Source organism: Engraulis encrasicolus, chromosome 2 (genome assembly GCF_034702125.1).
Source record: "Engraulis encrasicolus isolate BLACKSEA-1 chromosome 2, IST_EnEncr_1.0, whole genome shotgun sequence".
Classification (NCBI taxonomy): domain Eukaryota; kingdom Metazoa; phylum Chordata; class Actinopteri; order Clupeiformes; family Engraulidae; genus Engraulis; species Engraulis encrasicolus.
Genome location: NC_085858.1, coordinates 31,596,227 through 31,621,016, shown reverse-complemented (window position 1 = coordinate 31,621,016; position 24,790 = coordinate 31,596,227).

Sequence of the window (24,790 nt, the reverse complement as noted above, 5' to 3'; positions counted from 1 at the left end):
TCCATTTGTAGGCTCAGGTTACAGCCGATCTAAAGCCATCTTTATGCAGGCGTTGTATGGAACCCTCACCTGATGTCAACCTGGAAGGTAGTCAACGCAGATTTGTGAAGTGTACTGTTGCATTTGTTTAGCAAATGTTTAATCTGACATAAACATGTGCTGAGAGAGAGAGAAAGAGAGAGAAAGAGAGAGAAAGAGAGAGAGAGAGAGAGAGAGAGAGAGAGAGAGAGAGAGAGAGAGAGAGAGAAAAAGAAAGAAAGAAAGAAAAAGCAACTGCAAGAAGCAAAATTATGTTGTGTGCAACTGGTAAGTGGCCAATACAAATTGATTTCTGCTGTGATAAGGGGCAGAGTGTTTGCAACTGGTTTGTGACGGAAGCACAGAATCCAATGACTTTACAGTGATTAAGCGTGGCTTAATTATTGCCCCATGACCCTCTCTCTCTCCATCTCTCTCCAGAGCTGTCCATAAAGGTTAGAATAAAGCTGTGTACATGTACAGTAGTTATTTCTGAAAACATATTGGTTTTCTTTTACACATCAGCAGAGTTTTGGAAAGCAAATATTTTAAAAGTGCTAATTCCACGCATGTAGATAGTTTTAAATGTAAAAAAATCTCTTTACACATAAACTCAACAGGTGGATGAAAAGAAAAAATCCATTGTGACAGGTGCGTTTTAATAAATACATTTTAAATATTTTTAAAATGTCTTTTGAAAGGCACTTTCTAAAACTCAGTTTACATGTACACTCATCGCTGCCCACTTTATTAGGTAGACCTTGCTAGTACCAGGTTAAACCCCCAGTTTCCTTTCAGAACTGTGGTATTGCAACAATGCAGGGGTGCATTTCTCGAAACCAAAAGTTCTTTACTACACTAGCTACTCTGTTGTTTGCAATGCAATTTTCCATTGCCAACTACCCACGTTGCTAACTGGCTAACAATGTTTGAGAAACGAACCCCTGAGTTGGTACTAAGGACCCTACATGATTCAAGGAAATATTCCTCAGCCCATTACACCACCAGCCTCAGCTTTTGATACAAGGCAGGGTTGGTCCATGTCTTCATTGTGTTGACAACAACTTCTGACCCTGGGGTCTTCTGATGCTCTAGCCTAGCCCATCTGCCTCAAGGTTCAATGGGTTGTGTGTTCAGAAATGCCCTTCTGCATACCTTGGTTTTAACGAGTGATTATCTGAGCTGCTGTTGCCTCTCTATCAGCTCAAACCAGTCTGGCCATTCCCCTCTGACCTCTGACGTCAACAAGGCATGTTCACCGTTCGTCAGAAACATAACTGGATATTTTCTCTTTTCAGCCCATACGCTACTCTGTAAACCCTTGAAAGTGTTGTGCATGAATATAGGTCAGCAGTTTCGGAAATACTTGGAAATACTTGGAAATAGACCAGCCCATCTAGCACCAATTACCATGCAACTTTCAAAGTCACATAAATCACCTTTCTCCCCCATACTGATGTTTGGTTTGAATTGCAGCCACTGGTCTTGCCCATGTCTACAAGGCTAAATGCATGTAATTGGCTGATAAGAAATCTGTGTCAATGAGTAGTTGTGATAACCTGGTTCTCACACAGATGGATGTAGCTCACAAAGTTGAACGAAGATGCACGAAGCACGAAGGGTCTGCATGACAGCCAGACTACAGTTGTGATGGTGTGCCTAATAAAATGGCCGGTGAGTGTATACAGAAGGCCAAAACCAATATGTTTTCAAAGATATCCATACACTATACATGTAAACAGCATCTAAAGCTATGCCCACACACATCACCTCTTACTCGCTTGTTGGCCACTTGTTTAGAAACTAGTTTGTTACAGTTTTTCTCCATTGGTTTTCTCCAATGGCTTTGCAACAATATGACCCTACATCATTTACATTAACTATATTTGGCCCGCAAGATGACATTCACTTAATTTATTTATTTATTTATAAAAATATATATATTTTAAACATCGTGTTTAAAAGAATACAACAATTGCACAGATTCTCTAACATTGATTGTAGAGTACTGATAAGTGACATGTTAAAAACAACAGGTCATTTAGTGGGGTCATTAAGTCCCAAAGCCATTTTTGTGACCCTTCACTTTTTAACTACAATATACAGTTCCCAAATATGATGGAAAATCAGTTCTAACTCCAGTATGTGAAGTGAAAGTGAAAGCCCATTGGGAAACTCCAACTCCCATTGTCATTGTGACACAGCACTCCACAGCACACAAGTGAACACTGCACACTGAACACAACGAAATTGCATTCATGCCTCACCAGTGCAAGGGGGCAGCCCTCAATGGCACCCCTAGGGTTGCCTGGTTAACACCAGACCTAATCACAAGTGAGATTAGGTCTGGGGAGTTGCCTATTGTAAATTCCATAGGGGCCGGAATACTTGGCTATTATGACACACTGCCCTGCTCTCTGATTGGGCCATTGAGAGTAAATAGAGAAACTGTTAAGGTCGGAATGCTTGGCCATTATGACACATGTACCATGATCTTGTACGTTATGAGTCATCCTCGCCATACTGTCTTTCAGATCGAAACGATTGTGTAGAACTAAAGGCAGTATGGGAGTTCCCAGGCTACCCCTAGGGAGCAGTGCGGCGGGACGGTACCATGCTCAGGGCACCTCAGTCATGAAGGAGGATGGGGGAGAGCACTGGTTTATTACTTACCCCACCAACCTGGTGGGTTGGAAGTCGAACCGGCAACCTTTGGGCAACAAATCTGACACCCTAACCGCTTACCCATGCCCATGACTGCCCTTTGAATGCAGTACTATCCAAAATCTATAGCCCCAAGATGTCAAAAATCTTAATCACAATATTGCAAATCCAGTTTTAAAGGCTTAATAGATCGTAAAATTGTCATACTATGCCATTTCTAAGTAGGCAGAGGGCACACTGAGGGGACATGGTCATTCGAAGGCCTGTATCTGTCCTCAAACTAAAGCTGGTGGTGTCCAAATCTGCTTGTAAATGATGTACCCTGAGCATGGTACTGTCCTGCCGCACTGATCCCTTTCGGGCGCCATTGGGGGCTGCCCCCTTCCACGGGTGAGGCATAAAAGCAATTTTGTTGTGTGGAATATGCAGTGTGCATTTGTGTGCTGTGGAGTGCTGTGTCCCAATGACAAGGGGAGTTGGAGTTTCCAGTTGGGCTTTCAATACACTTTCATGTATAGAATTCCTGGGCGCGAAAAGTGGGTGTGGCACCCACACTTTTGAAGGGCCTCGTCTCAAAAAGTGAGGATGCTAAAACCCTCAGTTGACATCAAAAGGTACCGGTCGCAATATCATGCAAATCGAAGATGGTCACCTGGGGAGATTCTAAGGAATCGTGTGAGTTGAAATGGAATGACCCTTTTTGTCAACAGAATGGCATTCCTCTTGCTTTTATCAAATTTCAATGTATTGTGTCTCAAATGTTTAGTGCATCTTTGCAAATGGTTACATAGGCCTACAAGAAGCCTACAGTTAACACAATTAGCACACATTTATCACATTTTCCAAATAAAGAGATTTTGCTCATCTAAATGGATTAGTCATTTTTCAGTCTAATGGTTGTTCTCTCCAAAACATGTTCTCTCCAAAACATGCATACAAACATGTTCAAAATAGTCTACATAACTGTCAAAGAAAATAAGAACATAATAACAGCACATTCATGACAGTAGTTGACAGTCAAGAAATCTTGGAACTTACCTAGTTTAAATTATTATTATTATTATTATTATTATTATTATTATTATTATCATCATTATTATTATTATTTTAGGTTAACGCATATGATGATGCCCCATGTAGCCTACTAGTTGAGCAAACCATCCAGTTGTTTTGGCAGCACTATATCAATGCACATGATCCAACACAATTGAGAAGGCTCTGTGAAATTGTTGTTAGGCTACTGACTAGGGGAAGGGATTTAGGCTTGTTCTTAAGCAAGAATAAGCAGTTTTGGAAGACATAAAACAGTTTTCTCGTTTTCTAACAAGTATTTTTAAGCCAAAACAATTGCGAAAGAACTGTAATATTCCAGTGGATTGTGCCACCGAACGTAACTGAATATTATCTATCCATTTGGCATACCAAATTGATTACTCGCTTACTCATTTCGCACAGTTACTTTTTCCATCTCGGAATCCACCAATCGCTTGCAGAGGCTACTCTCCTCGCATTGCTGGAATAAACACAATGCGCGTATAACCGGCAGCGCTGTGTGTGAATGTTGCGCAAAGTTAGCGGAGTATGGTTCTAGAGCACATCATCACCCATAAGCACGGCACAGACTCCAATTGACCTAGTGTCGTATTTTGGACAGAGCGCTTCAGTCTCACCTTAATTGCAGCTGCGGTCAGGTCAGCCTATATCCAGTGGCAAAGCACGTGAACGTGTGTGAAAATTGTCTTCCACTCAGGGCACTCGAATCAAAGGAACTAAACAGTATCTTGCCTAAACTTCTCTGAGAAGCTTGAAGATGTTTCCAAACTCCCCTCTTCATCCATATGGAAAACCAGCAGCTATAAAGGCCCGTGCAACGCTGTGGGTGGGGCTGTGAGCAGTGCGCAATACCTCGCATTCCAAGACAAAAAGAAAGCCCTTATGTCTCCACCTAATCAATCGTCTCTTCAAGCAAGTCAGCCATTAAGATACATCTAGGTGCAGATCAGAGTGAGAGTCGTTATGGTCCTGATCTACAAAATTATTTGACAAGTAAGTTTCTAGGTAAATGTATTCAAGTATCTGAAGACAAGAAAACTTGAACAAGAAACATACCGTAGCTCTAAGATCAGAAGACTAGGGAAAAAGAAAGTTCCATAAAAAAATCCGTTTTGCCTATGTGAAGGAATCCCTAAAAGTTGTCAGATGACCTTAAAGGACAAGTGCACTATTTTCAACATTAAGCCCCTTTTCTGAGTTGTCTGCAATGTTTTACAGCCCCCCCTCACCATTTGTGTCATGTTTGCTGCTGTCTTCTTTATTAGGCCAATTTAGATTTTGTCTCAATTGGATTTACAATGGCCGTCTAAGGGCATGTCCAATTATGTTCCTAAAACCACCCTAAACATTTGTTTTCAAGACAGTGCGACTCACCAAATGTTCAGCCGGCATTCACCGGTATCATAACAATTTTTGTAGCAAAACATGGCTTCTGTCGTGTTATACGTAGCATTTAGTAAATAGGCCTATATATTTTTTTAATTCACAAAATGGCTTATAAAAAATATAGAAACCATAGCCTATTACGCCTTCAAACGTATTAGGGAATGCCATCACCCCTAACCACTTAGTGAGGTGTGTAACTTCGAAAACAAATGTTTAACGTCTTTTTTGAGAACGTATTTGGACATGCCGATAGACGGCCATTGTAAAGCCAATTGCGACAAAAAAAAATCTAAGTTACCTAAACATTGCAGACAGCTGCAAACAGGAAAAAACGGTGTGGGACAACTCAGAAAAGGGGCTTAATGTTCAAAATAATGCAATTGTCCTTTAATAGGCCCTACTCATATTCGGCTAAATGAGGCCTCTTCCCATAGAGTCCGTTCTACGGGTTTTGCATTTTTTTTTTTTTACCCCGCCCTTACCCCACTCATCTGCAGTTCTAACAGGGTCGATTTTAGAATCGCCCCAGACGTACTTCTGAGCGGGCGAGTCTAGTTCCAACTGTGACATGTTGCCCTGTCTGTAACTATTTACCGTTATGTAGGCCTATAGACTACACATCTATCCCACACACTTTGAAAATCACCATGGCTTTTCTACCGCTTGTTTTTAGGTTACAGTAGTGGAATAGACTATTGGAAATTGGTCAAGCAATTAAAGCTCCAGTCCTTGACCAAGGAATGAGTTGTCAATTAATTGTTTTTGTGCTGACGGCATTATCAATCCGTTTTTTAAAAAGACAAATTATAGGCCTAGCTATTATTTTCATGAAGCCATAGGAAGATCCAAGCCTCCTTGAGAGAAGCTGGTTAGATGGGAGACATATAAACACTCACCGTGCAAAAAAGTCTTCATAATGCACACTAATCAGCTCGCAAGCATTAAATTAATTCCGTTTCATTGCACATCGGTTTTCATATGTGGGGTCTCCGTAATACGGAGCATCTTGGTTGCTTCTCCGACGTGACTGAAAGAAGTAGGCCTATAGTTTAACAGTGTGGGTATCCATAGCCTAGACTACAGGTTGCTTCCTTTGCAAGCCTCGCTCGCTGCCACAAAAAAAAAAAAACAGCGCAACCAATGTTTATTGCGAATGCGCTTGGACATGCAGGCAAGAGGAGCGTTACTTTCATTAGATATCACAGGGCCTTAGATGGAGAGTGTGCAGGCTGGGAAATTATGATAAACATCCCCCGAAAGTATTTTTTCAATGACGGGACTTCTGTTCATTTAATTGTTTCCTGGTTTGCGAATGCACTTCAGCTAGACAGAGGGAAGGCTACAGGTACTATGGCTAAAATGTACAGTCCAACCTCAATATCCAATTGCCAACAAATCACAAGACGACTTGCTAATGAGTAGCTGTTATCGTTTAGATTAGGACTCTTTCGCTCCTGCTATTCACCATGGTGTGAAAGCCATGAACATGGTGTTGTCGTGGCTACTCGCAGCAGCTGCTCATACCTACGGCCCAGTTCTAGACCCTGTTGTATGTAAATGCATTCCAGACAGCACCGTCGACCCCCGTCAACTTTCATGAATATTTATGAAGCCTAGTTGTGTTAGAACAGTTCCGCAGGACTCTAATGGGTAAGAGCCTTTGCTTCTTGGAAGAACCCAGAGATTTCCTTGAGTGGACCTCCCACGGGACAATCAACAATCAGCACTCACACTGGACTCCCCTCCCCCTTCTACCTCCTCTGAAGTTACTTCCAATACCACCTCCACACTGGTGGAATGTGGACCCGCTCTCAATCCACCCCCCTGCCCTGCAAACACTAACAGTCACCACCCCACCATCACAGCTGACAAAGTAAGTGGAGTGTAGCAACCCAATGTGAGTCGCTACCAGATGTGAGTCCCCGGATATCCGGCCGAGTATTTGCATGCATTTTCAATACATATCCAACATCAGGAATGCTTTGCGGTACTACAGCTACCCGATGTGAGTCACGCTGTGTGTCGCATGACTGTCCCTTCAATAATATGATTGTAGCCTACCGTAACAACTCGGCCCCCGCCGCAAATATCCACCACCACCACGGGTCGTCTGATGTTATGAACGTTTTAGGATATTTTCATATCTAATACTTGCACATTAAGGGTGACAATTGCATCGTGGATGTTTTAACGATACGTGTGAATTTAGGGCTACAGTCATGGTGAATTTAGGGTGTCTAATTATCTGGCCAAACCATGCCATGTCATGAGGAACGTGCATCACATTATTTTAAACAGCTCGTGTAGACAGTTAGGCCCTATCCTAAATGCTTGTGTCTTTTTGGAGATAGAGGGGCTTGATGAGCAAAGAGATGGGAGAGAAATAAGTTGTGTGCGCACACCTCTGACTACACAATATCCAGACATGGAGGGTTACTGGCTCCAATATTTATATTCAGCGCCCGTTTGATTCTTTACTGACACTTTTAAGTTTACATAGCACAATCAAATGAATAGGCTATGTCTTAATCAGAGAAGGTGGAATGTATGAGAATGGTCACAGGCTGGTGGCCAGGAGTGGCACTGCAGCTATGTTCTCGCAGCCAAGTAAATAATGAATGGGTCCCGATGGGGCTGTATGCTTCTAGTAATTGTATCTGCCCGTGTATTTTTTTCCCTGGAAATAATGAAGTCGCGTTCGATAGATAGGAGTAAGTGAGAGCATTTGCCGACATGTTTGCATCTCGTCAAGTGTTAGATTCTTGAAAATGACCCTTATTTAAACTATAGCAATGACATAACACGTGACAATCGACTTTACGGCACTTCACCATTTGTTTTGTAGTTTTAAGTCTGACTTCAGATGTCGATGTGTTTAAGTTATGTTAGGATTGTTGCGGACACCTGTTATTTATTGCATTTAAAGTGGTAGTTCGCTATTTTAGACATTAAGCCTTGTTTGTGTGACTTCTGGGGTGAAGTAGAGATGTTCTCATCACAATTTTGACATTTGGTGCTGAACGGAGCATTTGGGTATTCAAGACTGCAGCCCCCCCACCTTTACATTGACTCCAATGAAGCACTCAAGCAATCGATCATAAAATGGCATTAAACTTTTGTTTGCAGAGACATGAAACTCACCGAGTGGTCAGAGGTGGGCAGCGATACGTTGGCTCGAAAATCACCGCGAAATACGCTTCCAGAGAAGATATATTCATTATTGTCCGTCTTCATTGATTGTATTGGTTTGACTAGTATTACTCCGCGCGACCGGAAATGGGGGTGCGTTTGTTTACGTTACTATCTATGGTTTGTATGCAAGCTGTAGTTTTTGTAGCCAGTCCCGCTCAAAGATAGCCGTTCTACCTCGCTCCTTGATGTCTACATAAACAACACACTATCGCTACCTACTGGCTGGATGTCTACTGCTATTCAACGGCGTCTGGGGAAAAATAGGTCCGCCAAATGCTTAACAACAGTTAGAAGGCATATTTCGCTGCAATTTTCGAGTCAATTTATCGCTGTTTACCACTGACCACACGGTGAGTTCCATGTCTTCTCAAACAAAAGTTTAATGCCATTTTATAATCGATTGCTTGAGTGCTCTATTGGAGTCAATGTAAAGGTGGGGGGGCTGCAGTCTTGGATACCCAAATGCTCCGTTCAACACCAAATGTCAAAATTGTGATGAGAACATCTCTACTTCACCCCATAAGTCACACAAACAGGGCTTAATGTCTAAAATAGCGAACTACCACTTCAAGGTGGTGGAAAAGCGGTAAGTGTAAATGGGGTAAAGGAAATGACAGCGCTCATCCTTAAGAATTTGGGCACCTTCAATTAACATGTTGGACAGTTGTAAATATTGGGGCTATGTGATGCACCCGGAAAAGGACTGTATTATAGGGCTGGTCCAGGAATACAGTAAACTACACAGGTTGTCCGGGCAGAACAAAAATGGATCTCCCCAAGAAGTCACACACACACACAAGTTGAAGGCCTTGAAACCATGGTTTATCTCTCATGGACGCATGGCGTGACAAAAAGAACAATGTTCATATGGACGCAGGGATCCTGAAGCGTCCAAAGAATTAGAAGAGATGGATCCCAAGTGATTGAACAAGTCCCTGTGTGCTGCTGGTCTGATGAGTGACCTGTAGTGGCACTAATAAGATTCCTTTAATAACACACGCACTGGTACAATGGTACAAACTGGCTCAAAGTCAAAGTGTACTTTATTGTCAAAAAATCTATATAACAGGGTTAGCACAGAAGTTTGAATTTGCATTTGACCAGTTTCCAATGTGCAGTTAAACATATACAGTAGAGTAGATAAGACATTGATAATAATCACATACACACGCACGCTCATACACCCACGCTCACGCACGCACGCACGCACACACACACATAGTAAAAACACATACAGTTTAGCAGTGCTTCAAAGCACCCTTACCATGATGAAGACATTCACAGCCAGATACCTATGGTATTCATCCACATGTGTGAGTGGTGAATCCAGAGGTGCGAACACCATGCCAAACTTGGGTGCCTGCAAATTCAGCATTTAATAGTATTTAATCACAAATCAATACAACCATTATAATAACACACAGATGCACAGCAGGGTCCCAGCTAGTGGGTGTTACCAGCACGCCAGGACCCACCTCTGCATCTGCATCTGCAGCATCTCTCTCACAAACAACGGGGGATGGGCTGAGTGCTGACACATGAGAATGAGAGGAGAAAGGGCCTAAACTGAGTAGTACAGAGTAAAGGGGGATTCACAGTAGCACCTCAACTGAGGTGCAGTACAGAAAAGTAGCCACCATGCCCCCCTGTGCAGCGATAAAACAACCCCTGGCTGCGGTATACGCATGGTTCTACCCGACTGAAATGTCCGTGAGCTGACGTTTTGCTCTTGGACTGTGATTGGGCAATGTGCTTGCAGCAGTTCAGTGTGTACTTCAAGTATGTTCAACTGCAGTGTACAGGGGCCAGGGGGGCAGGTCTGGATGACATCTCCCTCCTCCCCCCTGAGCACATCGAGTCCCCTTGTCATCCAGCGCTAAGCTTCTACACGGGAAGAAAAATAGCTCTGGAAGTCATTGCACCGTGCACTTAGTAGGCGAGTACATTTAGGGTTTAACCCCAAAAAAATTGATACAAAAGGTTTTTTTATGGATTATATTACTATTGGACCTGCTAAATGACATACTAAAAATCTAGTAAAATCTGACTTTGGGAAATGAGTTTTTTCAACATGGCTGCCATAGGCTTATTATAAGGGTCAAGAGACACTCCAGGTGAATAGGCCAAAAAAATTAGCTTGCCGATATCACCATGAAACTTAATCCGGTGATTACTCACATATTTGTGAGAAAAAAATGTATTGCAAGTTTTCTGAAATGTTATGTTTTAATATGGTAATTGGACTATATCTAATTAAATATGCATTAAATTTCAAAATGCAAAACCTCAAAATCTGAAAAAGCCAAGCTCAAAATTACTCTTTTATTTTGTTTCTAGTAAGCCAGAAGATATCTTCAGAAGAGATTATGGACATCTCTTTTTGTTTTGTAGTAAATCTAAAAATCTTTGTGCAGACACACCAGCTAGCATTTTTTTTTCAAAACATGATTATTTAACATCTCTCTTAGATAAACAATTGAGTTTTATGTGTCTCAAGTTCTTCCAGACATTCTTTGAGTCTGGTGGAATCATTCTTAGCATGTATCAAGGGCAAGGTCAGCTGTCCTCAAATCATAGCCTCTCCACAGAGGTGTCCTAATGCCTGGTGCTGGGACTCATATTTGCCATGTACACCACATCACTGGGCCATGTTATCTGTTCTCACAGCTTCTCATACTACTGTTACACCGATGAAGCACAGTTACTTTGTGCCAGATGACTCCACGGTCACACACATTTCCGCTTGCCTCTGAACTATCCACAAGTATGAAGGAATGCAACCTTCAGTTGAGCCTCGCCCAAATGCACTGCTGGTGATCCCAGCCAAAGATTTAGGTTGCCATGATATCGAGCTCAATATGGATTCTGCTACTGTTGCCTCAAATAAGGCAATAAGAAATCTAGGTATCTTTGTTGATGACCATCTATCATTCTCTGACCACATAGCCTCAGTTTCCCAGTCATGTCCTCTTTTTCATGCCCTAATTGAATACAAGGCCCTGACCCTTGCCTATGAAGCTACAACAGGCCCTACTCTGGCTTACCCGAAAGCTATGCTAGAGCCCTATGTCCTTTCAGGACATTGTCTGTCTCCAGTACCAACCGTTTTACCTTGCCCTCTACTTACACATGTAGTGGCTCCTGTCTATTCAGTTCAGCTGCTGAAAGACCCAAAATACCTAGTGACACCATGATTCATCACTGATGATGTGCCCTGACAAACAGTACATGGATATTGTCATAGCAGTAGTGTCTTTATCCACCCAAACAGCACTCCAAACAAACAGATCCTGAAAACATGTTAGTTCATGCCAATGTAATTATCATGTAGTAACCTTTATTTTTAAAAACTTCGATCTTGAAAATGACACCTTTCCTGAAGTCAGATTTTCCTAGATTTTTAGTATGTTATTAAGGACACTTAGAGGTAACAAAATCAGTTGAAAAACCTTTTGTATCAATTTTTTTGGGGTAAGGTGTTTTTTTTGCATAGATGTACTCGCCTATAGAGGAAAGACGCGCTCATGTTTCTAGAGAGAGACCGATTCTTGCTGCGCTCCTGACGCACACACATTCAAACACAGGCACACGTATTCACACCGGTCAGGAGCGCAGCAAGAATCGCTCTCACTCTAGAAGCATGCACGCTCAGCGCACGTCATTTCAGGATTCCAAGTAGATGGTGTGGGACTGTACAGACTACCATAATAGTAAAAATAGGAGGGGCGAGATGCAAAATGGGAGGGGCGGGTACTCTGACATCCAAACCTGCCCCCTTCTGCAAACTGCAGTTAGATGCTACTCCTGTACTTGGCCCTGACAGGTCAGTGGTGTTCTATTCTTCTACCCTACCGCGGAGGTTTGAATAAGGAAAAGGAAAAACACGATGCGGTTGACTTGGCAGGAAATCACTGGAGTTTACTTGACAGGTAGAAGAGAAATTGTGTTCTATTTCAGTAGTACAACTCCCAAAAAATCAATTAAAAATATCCATAAAAGGCGATCATGAAAATGATATAAGTTTGTAGTGTGGTAGTAGCAAAGAAGCCTCTTTGTTCATTTGTAGCGTGGCAGCTAGCTCCTAAAACAGGGTTCGCTAATGTCCTGTAGAGTTTGAATGGGTTTGGCTGACAGTTGCTAAGCTAGCTGTTAATATGGCCATTAGATGTATCTATTGTATTTGAAAACGGCTTTTGTTTGACATTTTAACCACCCGAACTGTAAAACATGAATAAAGAGAGAATCTTGTATGCAATCATTCATGCCTAATTACGCCACAACTTTTTAAATTAGTAGCAAGAAGCATCTTTGTTAGTGGTAGAATTACGTTTCAGGTGGCTAGTCAACTAGCTTCGAGTTTATAACTGATTTAGCTGGCTAGCTACTACTAGGCCCCAGGTGTGAATGGGCATTCAGACTGTCTATTGTCTTTTAAAACAGCGTTTGTTTGGCATTTAATCACATGTACCGTAATAGGCTAAAAATTAGACTAAAAAGAAACTGATGTTGTACCATCTAATTATGCCCCAACTTTTAGAAGTAGGCTACTAGTGAAATATTACGTTTTAGATAGCCAGCTGGCTAGCTTCGTGATTCATTCTAGGGACTGGGCTCAACTGAATGAGTTAGTTGGCCCCCTGTTGTCACGGAGGTGAATTGACGTCATTGTCGTCGTTGAATTCTCGGCGGGAAGAAAACACCACACCCTTTCCTGCATTCACACGCAGGACGACTATGAGGGAATACCCCCCGCTGACAGTACATCTATGCTTTACCCCGAAGTCAGCACAGTATGACTATGTATCACCCTTAACTGTGGCCAGGAGGCACAATTCTGAACAACGGTGGTGGGTGGTTTTGAGGTGCGTGACCGTAGATGTCTCTGCGAGGATCAGTCAGAGTACATCTGTCGTCAGCTCTGGTCGTAGGCTAAATAGTCGCAGAGATTCTTCAGCCAGCAGGTATTAGCCGAATGCTAGCGTGTTGCAGGACAAAACGAACAAGTTTTTGGGAGAACAAAGTCATGCAAGGAACCTTTAACTTCACTTTTAATACAACTTCCATGATAAGGTACAGAATGTGCACACATCTTTACAAACCAGAGAACTGAACCGTCACAAATCCCTGCTGAGACATTTAGCCCAACAGGCTCCCATTCATCTTTCACTTGGCTGCGTTCGCCAACGGGGCTATAATAGGAGTCAATGGTAGATTCCGTTCTCATACGTTCCACCTGCTCTGTCTAAAGCCAGGCATAGGCCTACACTGTGCGATACTTTCAGTCATGGGTATTAAGCTCCTGCTCACACTGCACGAGGAAATTTCGTGATGTAAAAGTTAATATCTCACGACTCACGCCCTCACACTATACGAGCCGACGGTCGGATGCAAGCAGAATGGTCCGACTGTGCGACATGACACGCGTGTTTCCCAGGGCTGCAGAGGAGGGAACATGCGCACCTGAAGTGGAGACGAGGACGCGCTCCAGTGCGAATTGCACGGGCCTATTAATTTGTGCATGTGTAGTGTCAAATCGAGCCGTAGCACTGCTTTGTGCGAACTGTGCGAGTTACTCACGAGGCGCGACCAGGATTTCAAACAGTTTTGATTTTCTTACGACCCTACGATTGCACGATCGTGAGGTGAAATCGCTTGTTGTTAACCCATGTACACTACACGAATCGAGACTCATGATAGACCTGCGATTGAGCAAGAAATCAGCCCGACTCCCAAAAAGTCGTGCGAGTGACAAATCGGGGCAAAAGTCGCACAGTGTAAGCCCAGCTTTAATATACAAGGCTCTAGTCTCCAATGTGCCTGGTTTCACGTGTTGTTTGGCATCACCAAATAATCTCCACAATATGCGGCATAACCGGCGATGTGCGATGGGCTCTTTACACACGGCACCTATGTCCCTTCCATCTTCAGTCAGACTCAAATCAGACTGGAATCAAGTAGCTGAGGTTAAACTGTCGTAAATACACGGCCGAAATCAAGTAGCTGTGATTAAACCGTCACTAACACACGCCCGGATATCCGGAGGACTCGCATCCGACAGCGACTCACATTGGGTTGCTACAAGGAGTACTGAGATGGCTAATGCTGAAGGCTAATGGCCCTGATGGTGTCTGTTCCACACTAATCAAGTCATGCACAGAAAAGCTAACTGAGCTATTGCAACAAGGGCAAGGTATAGTATATCACATAAGTGAGTACACCCCTCACATTTTTACAGATTTGTGAGTATATCTTTTCATAGGAGAGCATTAAAGAAATTTCACTTTGACACAATGATTAGTGACCTTTTAACAGCATATACAGCTCCAGGCCTTTTTATTAGAATACCATGAAAAAGTTGATTTATTTCCATAATTCAATCAATAATGTTAAACTGTCATGGATTGTAGATTCATGGCCCAGTTTTTTAACTATTCCAATCATTGATTTTTTTCTTTTTATATACGTTGGCCTTCCAGCTCAAAAAACCCATGAATTGGGGAATTCGCATTATCAGAATATTGTTAAAAAATCACATTTTTCTTCATCAAAATTCGGGTCACAGTAAATCAGTTGAAATTTGGTACTTTCTACATAACATGCAATGGTCAATACTTGGTTAGGACATTCTCTGTCTTCATAATGGCCATGATGCGTTTAACATTGAAGTCAATGGCAAAAACAGTGCATGGGAGTTATGGAAGCCCAGATATCCTTGATGCTTTGCTATCAGCTGTTCTTGTTTGTTGACCTGGTACCCCACACTTCACTCTTCAATATACCCTGTAGATTTCCATGCCACGGTTTGGCGATAACTCACCAGTTTAATTCTAAATAACCAGAAATGAAACCCCATTGAAAATGAATGGTACAATCCGGTAGAGAAGGGGCCGTGTTGGCTCGAATCGTCTCGAAATGAAAGGGGATTAAAGGGAGGTCATCTGTGTGCGTTTCAACCTTTCTTTACATTGAACTTTTACATTTTGAGTCTGTACCTGGCTTAAATAGATTGGTGTGAGATTTGAATGCAATCCTATGGGGAGTATCATGATCTGCTTCAGTAGTCACAGTGCATGTTGACATGCATGTTTCTTTTAGGTGTAATTCAGATTTCCAATGTTGACGGCATCCATTCATCCCCAAACCATGTCAGTCCCACTACCATGCTTGAATATTGAGAGGATCAAGTTCTTTTGTACAACTCCCTTGTTTACCACCACAGATGCTTGACACCATCTAAAGCAAATTTGTTTATCTTGGTATCTTCAGACCACATGGCATGGTTCCAGTGATCCATGTCCTTGGTCTGTTCATCTCTCTTGAGACCAAGATAAACACATTGCTTCCTTGAATAACTGGAGGATATAGGGCCAGTCCAGGCCCCAATTATGATGTCCTTCTTAGTGTTCTTCATAGTGGCTTGTCTTTTTCATAACAGTGCAGTTGGTTACATTTGAAGCAGGGCTTTGAACCGGTTCAAGGAACGGAAACGAAAACCGGGAACTTTTTGTATTTTACAGGGAACAGAAACGAAACCGGAAACGTTATTATTTTTTATGTTCTGGAACAGGAACACTTATTGAAAAATAATGGTAACCGGTTAATAGCGGTTTTATTTAGTTCCTCAAACAAACAAACAAACAAACTAAAGTAGGCTAATTATTTTCCTGCACACGTTACCATGACGGCTGAAGTTCACGTCCTGTGTGACAGACATTCTCTGACTGTAATCCACTGCTCTCTCTCCATTCAAATTTCAAAGTCTCCACTCCACATCCGAAATAAAACCACTGTCATACAAAAGGGCCGAGTTCCCATTGCATCGTTGTTAGACATAGCCTATTGCAGAGAAGCGTGTTTGTAAGCGCACAAGAATGTTCTTCGTTAATGGGCATCCATGGCCGCTTCAAATGCATATATGCACAAACTCTTAATGTCCTTCATAGCGCTCCCCGTGACCCTAGTCAGCGTGGAGCGCACATTTTCACATTTGAGGTTTATTTTTTCTCCGCTGAGGTAGTCCCTGAATGACAAAAGATTGATACCACAGTGCTCAGACCACCTCTTCGTCTTGCAAAATAATGTGCAGGTCACCTCTGAACTTGCAACATACTGCGCAGATCACCATGTGAGCTTGCTTAACAGTATGTGTAACACACAGCTAACAGTGCAACACACACAGACTTGATGAACCTGTGGTGTACACACAGCTGATGACAGGGTTCCCCCCCAACATTTCACAGTTAATGTGGCCATCTTGACAACAACCAACTACCACCTTGACTAGATAGACTAGATAGATCCTGATTTCGTATTGTGAATCCAAGTTCTAAAGTGGCTTTAAAAAAAAAAAAAATGATATGGAGGATATTCTTTTCATCCGCTTGAAATAACAGTTTAGAATGTAGGCTGACCCATTTGCACTTCCATCGTTCTTGGTTAATTAACGGCATATGGGGAGTAATCAGCTGACAGGAACGTATTTAACCGTTCCGGTAACAATATTTTTTTGTTCTAACTGGTTCGGGAAGCGTTATAATTCCGTTTCTGTTCGGAACGAACCGATTAGGTTCAAAGCCCTGATTTGAAGTCATTGAAATAAATGTATTCAAACTCACAAAATAGGTTAAGTTGAGTACAGTTCAGTTTCATCACAAACTACAGCCAATGTCTCCTGTTTAAGTATCCCCTTGCTCTAACTTTAAATGAACTTGGATTGTCATTCAAATGGACCTGCAGACCTTTAGTGTTTCCATATGATAATATCCTGACCTGACCCACTGCCTAGACCGAGCCCTATCTCACGCCTTTCGTAAAGTCTTCACGAAAAAAATAGAGTAATTTTCGTGGTGCATTCACGTTATTGCCCGCCTTTCGTAAAGTTTTCACGAAAATAATAGATTAATTTTCACGCTGCCTATTCACTTGAATTGCCCCACTGCTGCTATGGTTATCCAAACGTCTGCAGGGGCAGGGAGGGGGTGCTGACAGAACACTGCTGATACACCCTAACCCTAACCCTAACCCTAACCCTAACCCGGGACTCACTAATTCGACGCCCTTTCGGTACTTACGCCTTATGTCCCCTAAACCTAAACCTAAACCTAACCCTAACCTTAACCCTACTTAACCCTAAACCTAACCCTAACCCTAACCTTAACCCTAACCTTAACCCTAAACCTAACCCTAAATTGCTTGTTTGAAATGTTTGATTACCATGTGACGGTAGGCTACCGAAAGGGCATCAAACTAGTGGGTCGCTAGGCAATAGTCGGGCAATTCAAGTGAATAGGCAGCGTGAAAATTAATCTATTATTTTCGTGGCATCAAACTAGTGGGTCGCTAGGCAACAGTCGGGCAATTCAAGTGAATAGGCAGCGTGAAAATTAATCTATTATTTTCGTGAAGACTTTACGAAAGGCGGGCAATAACGTGAATGCACCACTTTACGAAAGACTTTACGAAAGGCGTGAGATACGGTTGCTAGACCAGTGTTTCTCAACCAGGGTGCCGCGGAAACGAGACTGATAAATAAATTGTGTAAATTAATATATATTTGTCTAAATTTCTACATTTTTGTCGAAATCAATTAATGTTTAGTCAGTTGGATCTTTCATCTGCCATTTAGGCCTACGCACAATAAAGTGAATTTAGGTTGCCCCAGTAAGCTGCAACTTCAAACGTAGGTTGTGTGACGTCTGCAAATGTGTTACTTTTCTAAGTTTGTGTGGTATCGGATGCGATGTCATGTTACGGCTTGTTAGTTTGGGGTGCCTTGACATTTTTCATGAATTGAAAGGGTGCCTCGTTTAAAAAAAGGTTGAGAAACACTGGCCTAGACCAGGGGGGTATTCAATTAAATGTCAAGGAGGGCCAGTTTTTAAAATTCCTCCGAGGAAAGGGGCCGATCTACACGTATGTATTATAGTTGTCGACTGTCAATGAAAAAAATACAGGAGACTGGGGGGGTCTGGTGCTCCTCCTTTTGAAAGTTTTGCATTTTTCCTGCATTTTAACGTTGCGTGTATCCCGTTTCAGCTCGATACGGAAGCCGTACTTTTATCTCTAAATTCCGAAAAACGGGGGCCAGAACCTTCCCGTCCAAGGGCCGCATCTGGCCCCAAGGCCGCTATTTGAATAGCCCTGGCCTAGACTCTTCTGTGGCCTTATCTGTCCTGCCAATCCCCTTTTACCAGATTGTCATTGCCAGTAGACATTTCCTCCTGGGCCACTAACAGCTTTTGCCAGGTTGGATAAGCAATGACAAAATAAATAAATAAATAAATAGACCTAGATGGAGGATGGGAAATCATGTCCTATTTAGGGCATTAATAGCTGAGGGGACAAAACTACATCTATACCTTGTTCACATGTTCACAGGTTGTATTGATATTGTCCTTAGTTCAGTAGCCAGTGAACTAAAAAACACAGACATGACACTTACATACACAGACACATACAAGCACAGACACTAAAAGTCCACTAGTCTAATACATGCACACCCACACACACAGACACACACACACACGCGTGCGCGCGCACACACACACACACACACACACGTGCACACACAGATACACAAACACAACCTTCAAAGCGTATTCTTTACAGCTTCCTCTCTATGTTGACAGAACCGTTCTTTTTTTCCTTTCTTTCTTCTGCGATGTCTCACAAATGTATAGTGTGTCATATCATGATTTAATTAAGTCAGATGATCTGTTTTTTTAATGTGTGATCTACAATATTTTCAACTGAACATGAATTCCCTCCTGAGCGTGTTTGAACACCTTCCCATCTGCTGTTAGCTATTGCATTGACAGCCTTTAATGATGACACACATACATACAGTCACACACAGACGGATGGAGTAATCACGGAAACTGGGAGGACTGCATGAAACATAATTGCTTTTCACATTTTGTTTTAAAAGAAGAAAATATATAAAAAGTAACTTTAATTTGCTGTCTTTTGAGTGGATTGTGCAAGCCTCCTTGCCATTACAGGTTCCATCATTATTTCAGAGGTAAATGGCAAGGATTTATAGCGGAGTGCTGACAATGTCTCAGAACCATGGGAGTACACACACACATAAACAGACAGACGCACACACGCACGCACACACACACACACGCACACACACACACACACAACGAACACACACACACACAAATGCATATGGGCACACACACACACACACACACACACACACACACACACACACACACACACACACACAGACACACGCACACACACACACATACTTACACACACACACACACTTACACCCCCCAACCCCCCCCCCCACACACACACACAGTCACAGACGTACCCACGGAGACCTTGCCTCTGTCCGCTGACACATCAAGGCAGGCGGGACGCGGGGAGTGACAGGTGAACGACTGTGTGGCAGCTCTGACCTTGACTGTTCCAATCAGCGAGTGGCAGTCATAAAAGGCTGGAGTGTGCTATTGTTGGCCCTGGGGCAGCCTGTAATGAATGACATGACATGGCGCTGAGATATGGAGGGGGGTGGGGTGGGGGGGGTGTTAGCCGGCGCTGTGGATGATGGAGGGGCAGGCCGACAGACAGACAGACAGACAGACAGACAGACAGGCCTCTGCCTCAGCAGCCTCTGCCTCTGAGCTCTCCCTCTCGGCCCTCACCTGTGATGGGATGCGGGGAGCAGGTCGTCGCCCATCCCCCCAGCTCCACCTCCACCATCCCCACATCTCATTCTTTGAATCCAGGCCCCCACCCGCTCCGCTGGAGAGGAGCATTTACAGTGGAATAAATCAGCTGTGTTGCCCCCCGCATTATTCATGCACTAAGTAGGCAGCGCTACGCCCAAGGGCAGCTTTCATTTTTCAGCACCACACTCACACACTCACGTGTACACTCGCAAACACACACGTACGCGCGCACGCACACACACACACACACATGCTCACACACACATGCAAATGTACATGCAAACTCATGAACGAATGCGCGCACACACATACAAGCAGACGCATACACATTTTCTCCTTCTCTTTCCCAGTGTTTCACTTTCTCTCTCATACACACAGACACCAGATCTACTGTACTGTACACTCTCTTTCTCTTTCCCTATCACTCGTTCTCTCTCACCCTATCTTTCTTTATCAATATCTCTCTCAGACACTGTGCAGTATTGTGGCTTCTCACTTCTAGATTCAAGCATGTAAGCAGAGAGAAACACTGGCAGTCAGTCAGACAGACGGACAGACGGAGTCAGACAGACAGACAGACAGACAGACAGACAGACAGACGGAGTCAGACAGACAGACAGACGGAGTCAGACAGACAGACAAAGAGAAGGCGAGGCAGCGGGAGAGCGCATGAGGATCCCGAGTATACCCGTGGCCAGCGCTGTTCGCCCGTCCCGAGTGCTCACTCCAACCTCACAGGGAGACGAGGCGAAGGAACGGGGGAGAAAGAAAGAAAGAAAAAAAACGTCCAGGGATTTTCAGACTTCTCCCGGCATGATTAATTCCAAATGCTTAGCTTTGTGGATGTCCTCATTTCATGCAATAGTTGAAGTTGCTGAGACTGTGGGTAGAGCCACTGACAGTAATTTATTGTGGGCGATAAGCGTTACTGAGCTAATAAAATGCTCCACTCTCTCCTGGAATGCCGGGGCCTTAATGCTGAGCCAATAGGTTTATGAGCTGATAATTACTTTATCACCTCTCTGCACTCTCTGCACTCTCTCTCTCTCTCTCTTTTTCTCTCTCTCTCTCTCTCTCTCTCTCTCTCTCGCTCTCTCTCTCTTTCGCTTCCGTTCTCAATCTAACCTTTCCCTCCCTTTCTGTCGCTCTGTCACCCCTCCTCACACATACACACATGGATGTGGCGTCTGCATGTGAGTGTGCCCTGACTCACACACTCATAGACACGTGCACGCATACATGCGCACACACACACACATGTGCACGCGCACGCACACACATTCACTCTCTGTCACACACACACACCACACACACACACACACACACACACACACACACACACACACACACACACACACACACACACACACACACACACACACACACACACACAGAGAGAGAGAGAGAGAGACACACACACACACAAACACACTAATGGCTGAGCGATGCAAAATAGCACGGCGCAAACAAACAAATGTGACAGATAGATAGGTAGGGCCGGGTTCGACACTCAGTTTCATTCAGGAGCCCCGCCGTCCCCGTGACACGACTACAGCTGTGTGTAGCGTGTGACAATAAATAATAATAATAGTATTTATAAAATGGAAAGGAAAATAAAAACTGAAAAATGGGAGACAACAGCTCTGGTTCCGGCCTCGCTTTGTGCAACATTAGCCTATTATTTTGTGGGCTGGCTGGGCTGGCAGCAAAATGAATGGCAGCGTTCAGCTCTAAATGAATAGTTGTGAGAAAAAAAGGGCAATTCCTCTGACCCATGGGCAAAAAAATCTATAAGATATTCACATTTAGTCAGCCTTCAATTATTGCCTGACAGGTCTATACACATTCAGCCACTGAGATGGTAAAGATGCACTGCGAAGACTGACTGCAAAATATATAAATAAAATCAACAAATAAATGAAGAAACATTCAAGCGTAGCATGGAGCCGCTCATTAGTGAAAACCGACACAGATGAATGCACTGCTGAGACAGAAATGAAAGAAATATATACAAATGAAAAAAAAATGTGTGTGTGTGCGTGTGTGTGTGTGTGAGAGAGAGAGAGAGAGAGAGGGAGTGTGTGTGTGTGTGTGTGTGTGTGTGTGTGTGTGTGTGTGTGTGTGTGTGTGTGTGTGTGTGTGTGTGTGTGTGTGTGTGTGTGTGTGTGTGTGTGTGTGTTTGTTTGTATTTAGCCTACATTCAAGTAGAGCATGAGAGGTTCATCAGTGCAAACTGAGCTGGATAAATGCTTGCTGCGGAGGCCGACTGCATCAAGTGGAGCGCTTAAGCTGAATTGATGGAGAGGCTCGGTTGGCCTCGGCACTGGTCAGTGCCTCTGTGTGTGTGTGTGTGTGTGTGTGTGTGTTTGTGTGCACGCGTGTGTGTATGTGTATGTGTGGACGTGTGTGTATATATGTTTATGTCTGAGTGCGCATGCGTGCCTGTGTGTGTGTGCACATGCAAGTGTGTGTATATATGTTTAAGTGTGTGTGAGTGTGTGTGTGTCTGTGCCCCTGTGTGCGCACTCCATCCAGGCGCTTTGCCGCTGCTGCCGGTTGCCGGTTGCTGCTGCTGCTGTCAACCGGTGCACTTGTCGGCGATGAATAACAGTTTATACTGTAAAACAGCGTGAGATTTAGTGGCGCTGTCAGCCGGCCGGGGGCTTGGCAAGCCGGGAGCTGCGGTGAAATACGGCCAGGCGAAGGTGGGCACACGGCGTCACCAGCCACTCTAGCATTTCATTTGGATTGGCAACGCGCCACCGAGACGCTCGTATTTCAGCCGCCGCCCCGGCTCCACCCAACTGCCCAAATACCCGCCCGCCNGCCCCGGCGCCCGCCGCCTCAACCCCTGGGGGCTGTGTTCCAGCACCAAACGTCCCTCCATCACATCTGTCAACTGAGGCTGAGTGGAGTAACAGGAGGGTGTGTGGGTATGTGACTGGCTGTCGTGGGAGTGTGTGAGTTGGGGCGGGGGGTGTGTGGGGATGTAATTGGTGGGTGGTTGCTGTAAGGGGTGGATGTGAGTGGTGGAGGTTGGATGGGGGTTATGTGGAGGGGAAGCTGGGAGTTGTGTGTGTGTGTGTGTGTGTGTGTGGGGGGGGGGTGTTGTTGTTGAGACTGAGGTAGTTGTGGTGGTATTGGTGAGTGATGGAAGGTGGTGGTAGAGATCAGTGGTTCTCAAACTTTTTTGAACAAATGCCCCCTGGGCCTCATTATAAGCCTTACAATGCCCCCTTGACCTCATCATAAGCCTGTCAATGCCCCCCTTAGTATTAAAGCATGAAAGAGACAAACGACCCCCCCACACACACTTTAAGCAACTGCCAGCCAACCCCCCCCCCCCCCCCCCCCCCTGCCACCTTCAACGTCCCCCAAGGGCTCCCTAACACCCCCTGGGGGGCTGTAGAGCCCCTATTGAGAAACTCTATCTTAGGTACTGTATGGTGTGTGAGTGACAGTGATAGCGAGACAGAGCGAGGGAAAGGGCAGAGAGAGAGAGGAGCCATTAAAGCGAGATGGGGGCTGGCGGTGACGGTGGCGGCGGCTTGGGACTATTTTCTTGTCCGTGTCTCACGGCACCACTGCCTGTACACACAAACACAAACAAGTACAACATACCCTAGGAAGCATACACAAATGGTTGCCGCTCAAATTGAGGACACACGCCGCCATGCTCCCTTTGTGCGGGCAGACAGCTGTGTCTCAGCTCCTATTGTTGGCAGCCCTGTGGGGGCCAGAGCACAGAAGACGCCACTGTGTGACTCTTTGATGGAAGATACGTCCAAGGATCCCTGGCTGTTGAAATATGGCATTGTTGCATTTCCAAGGTAATGGAGAGATGGCCTGATGACTGGCCTCCAGCCTTTATAACCAACAATAAATCCATCCCTTTTTATTTGATGAATGAACGAGAGAGGACCGTAATACGCAGGTCTGAGGTAGGGGTGCGTTTGTGTGTGTGTGTGTGTGTGTGTGTGTGTGTGTGTGTGTGTGTGTGTGTGTGTGTGTGTGTGTGTGTGTGCGTGCGTGCGTGTGCGTGCGTGCGTGTGTGTGCGTGCGTGTGTGTGCGTGCGTGTGTGTGCGCGCATGAGCAGGGTTTTTGTTTACATGTACATTATGTTGGTGCATGTGGGTGCACTGGAGTACTCTTGAACCTTGGTTTAGTTTGTGTATTTTTTTTTTCAGCTATTCCATCAACCCCATTTCATCTCTGAACAGATGTTGACTAATGAAGAGACTTGAAATCCACAAACCATTTTTTCCCCACATTAATCCAAAACACAAAAGCTCACACTCACTGTCAAGAGACATGGATTGGGATGTGATTTTTTTTTTTTGCGTGGCGTGGCGGTGGGGGTTCATATATTTTAAACCTTCCTCAGCAAGAAGTGTGCTCGATCAATTAAGCACAATTCATCTCTGGCTGTTCTGTGCTAGTGGATTGAGCGAGTAATGTGGGCTGGCAGTGGTGATTAATGAGGATCGCTCGACTACTACGAGGGAGCTGTCAGAAGCCGTGCAACATGGCACAATAACCAGCATTTCATTCTTCTTCATTTTTAATCCAGCTGGCGAACGAACAACTGCTCGCCCTGTCTCTCCGTCTCTGCCTAGCCGGTACCTATTATTTATTTATAATTTTCTATATAAATGTGTGATTCCAACAGACATTCACACCTCACTCTTGTCACTGCATATGCATATCCGTTAATTAGCGGGAGACAGTAAGGTTGCGCAGGTGTAAGCTTGTTTTTCTCTTTCTCTTCTTGGCAGCATGTACACTGTAG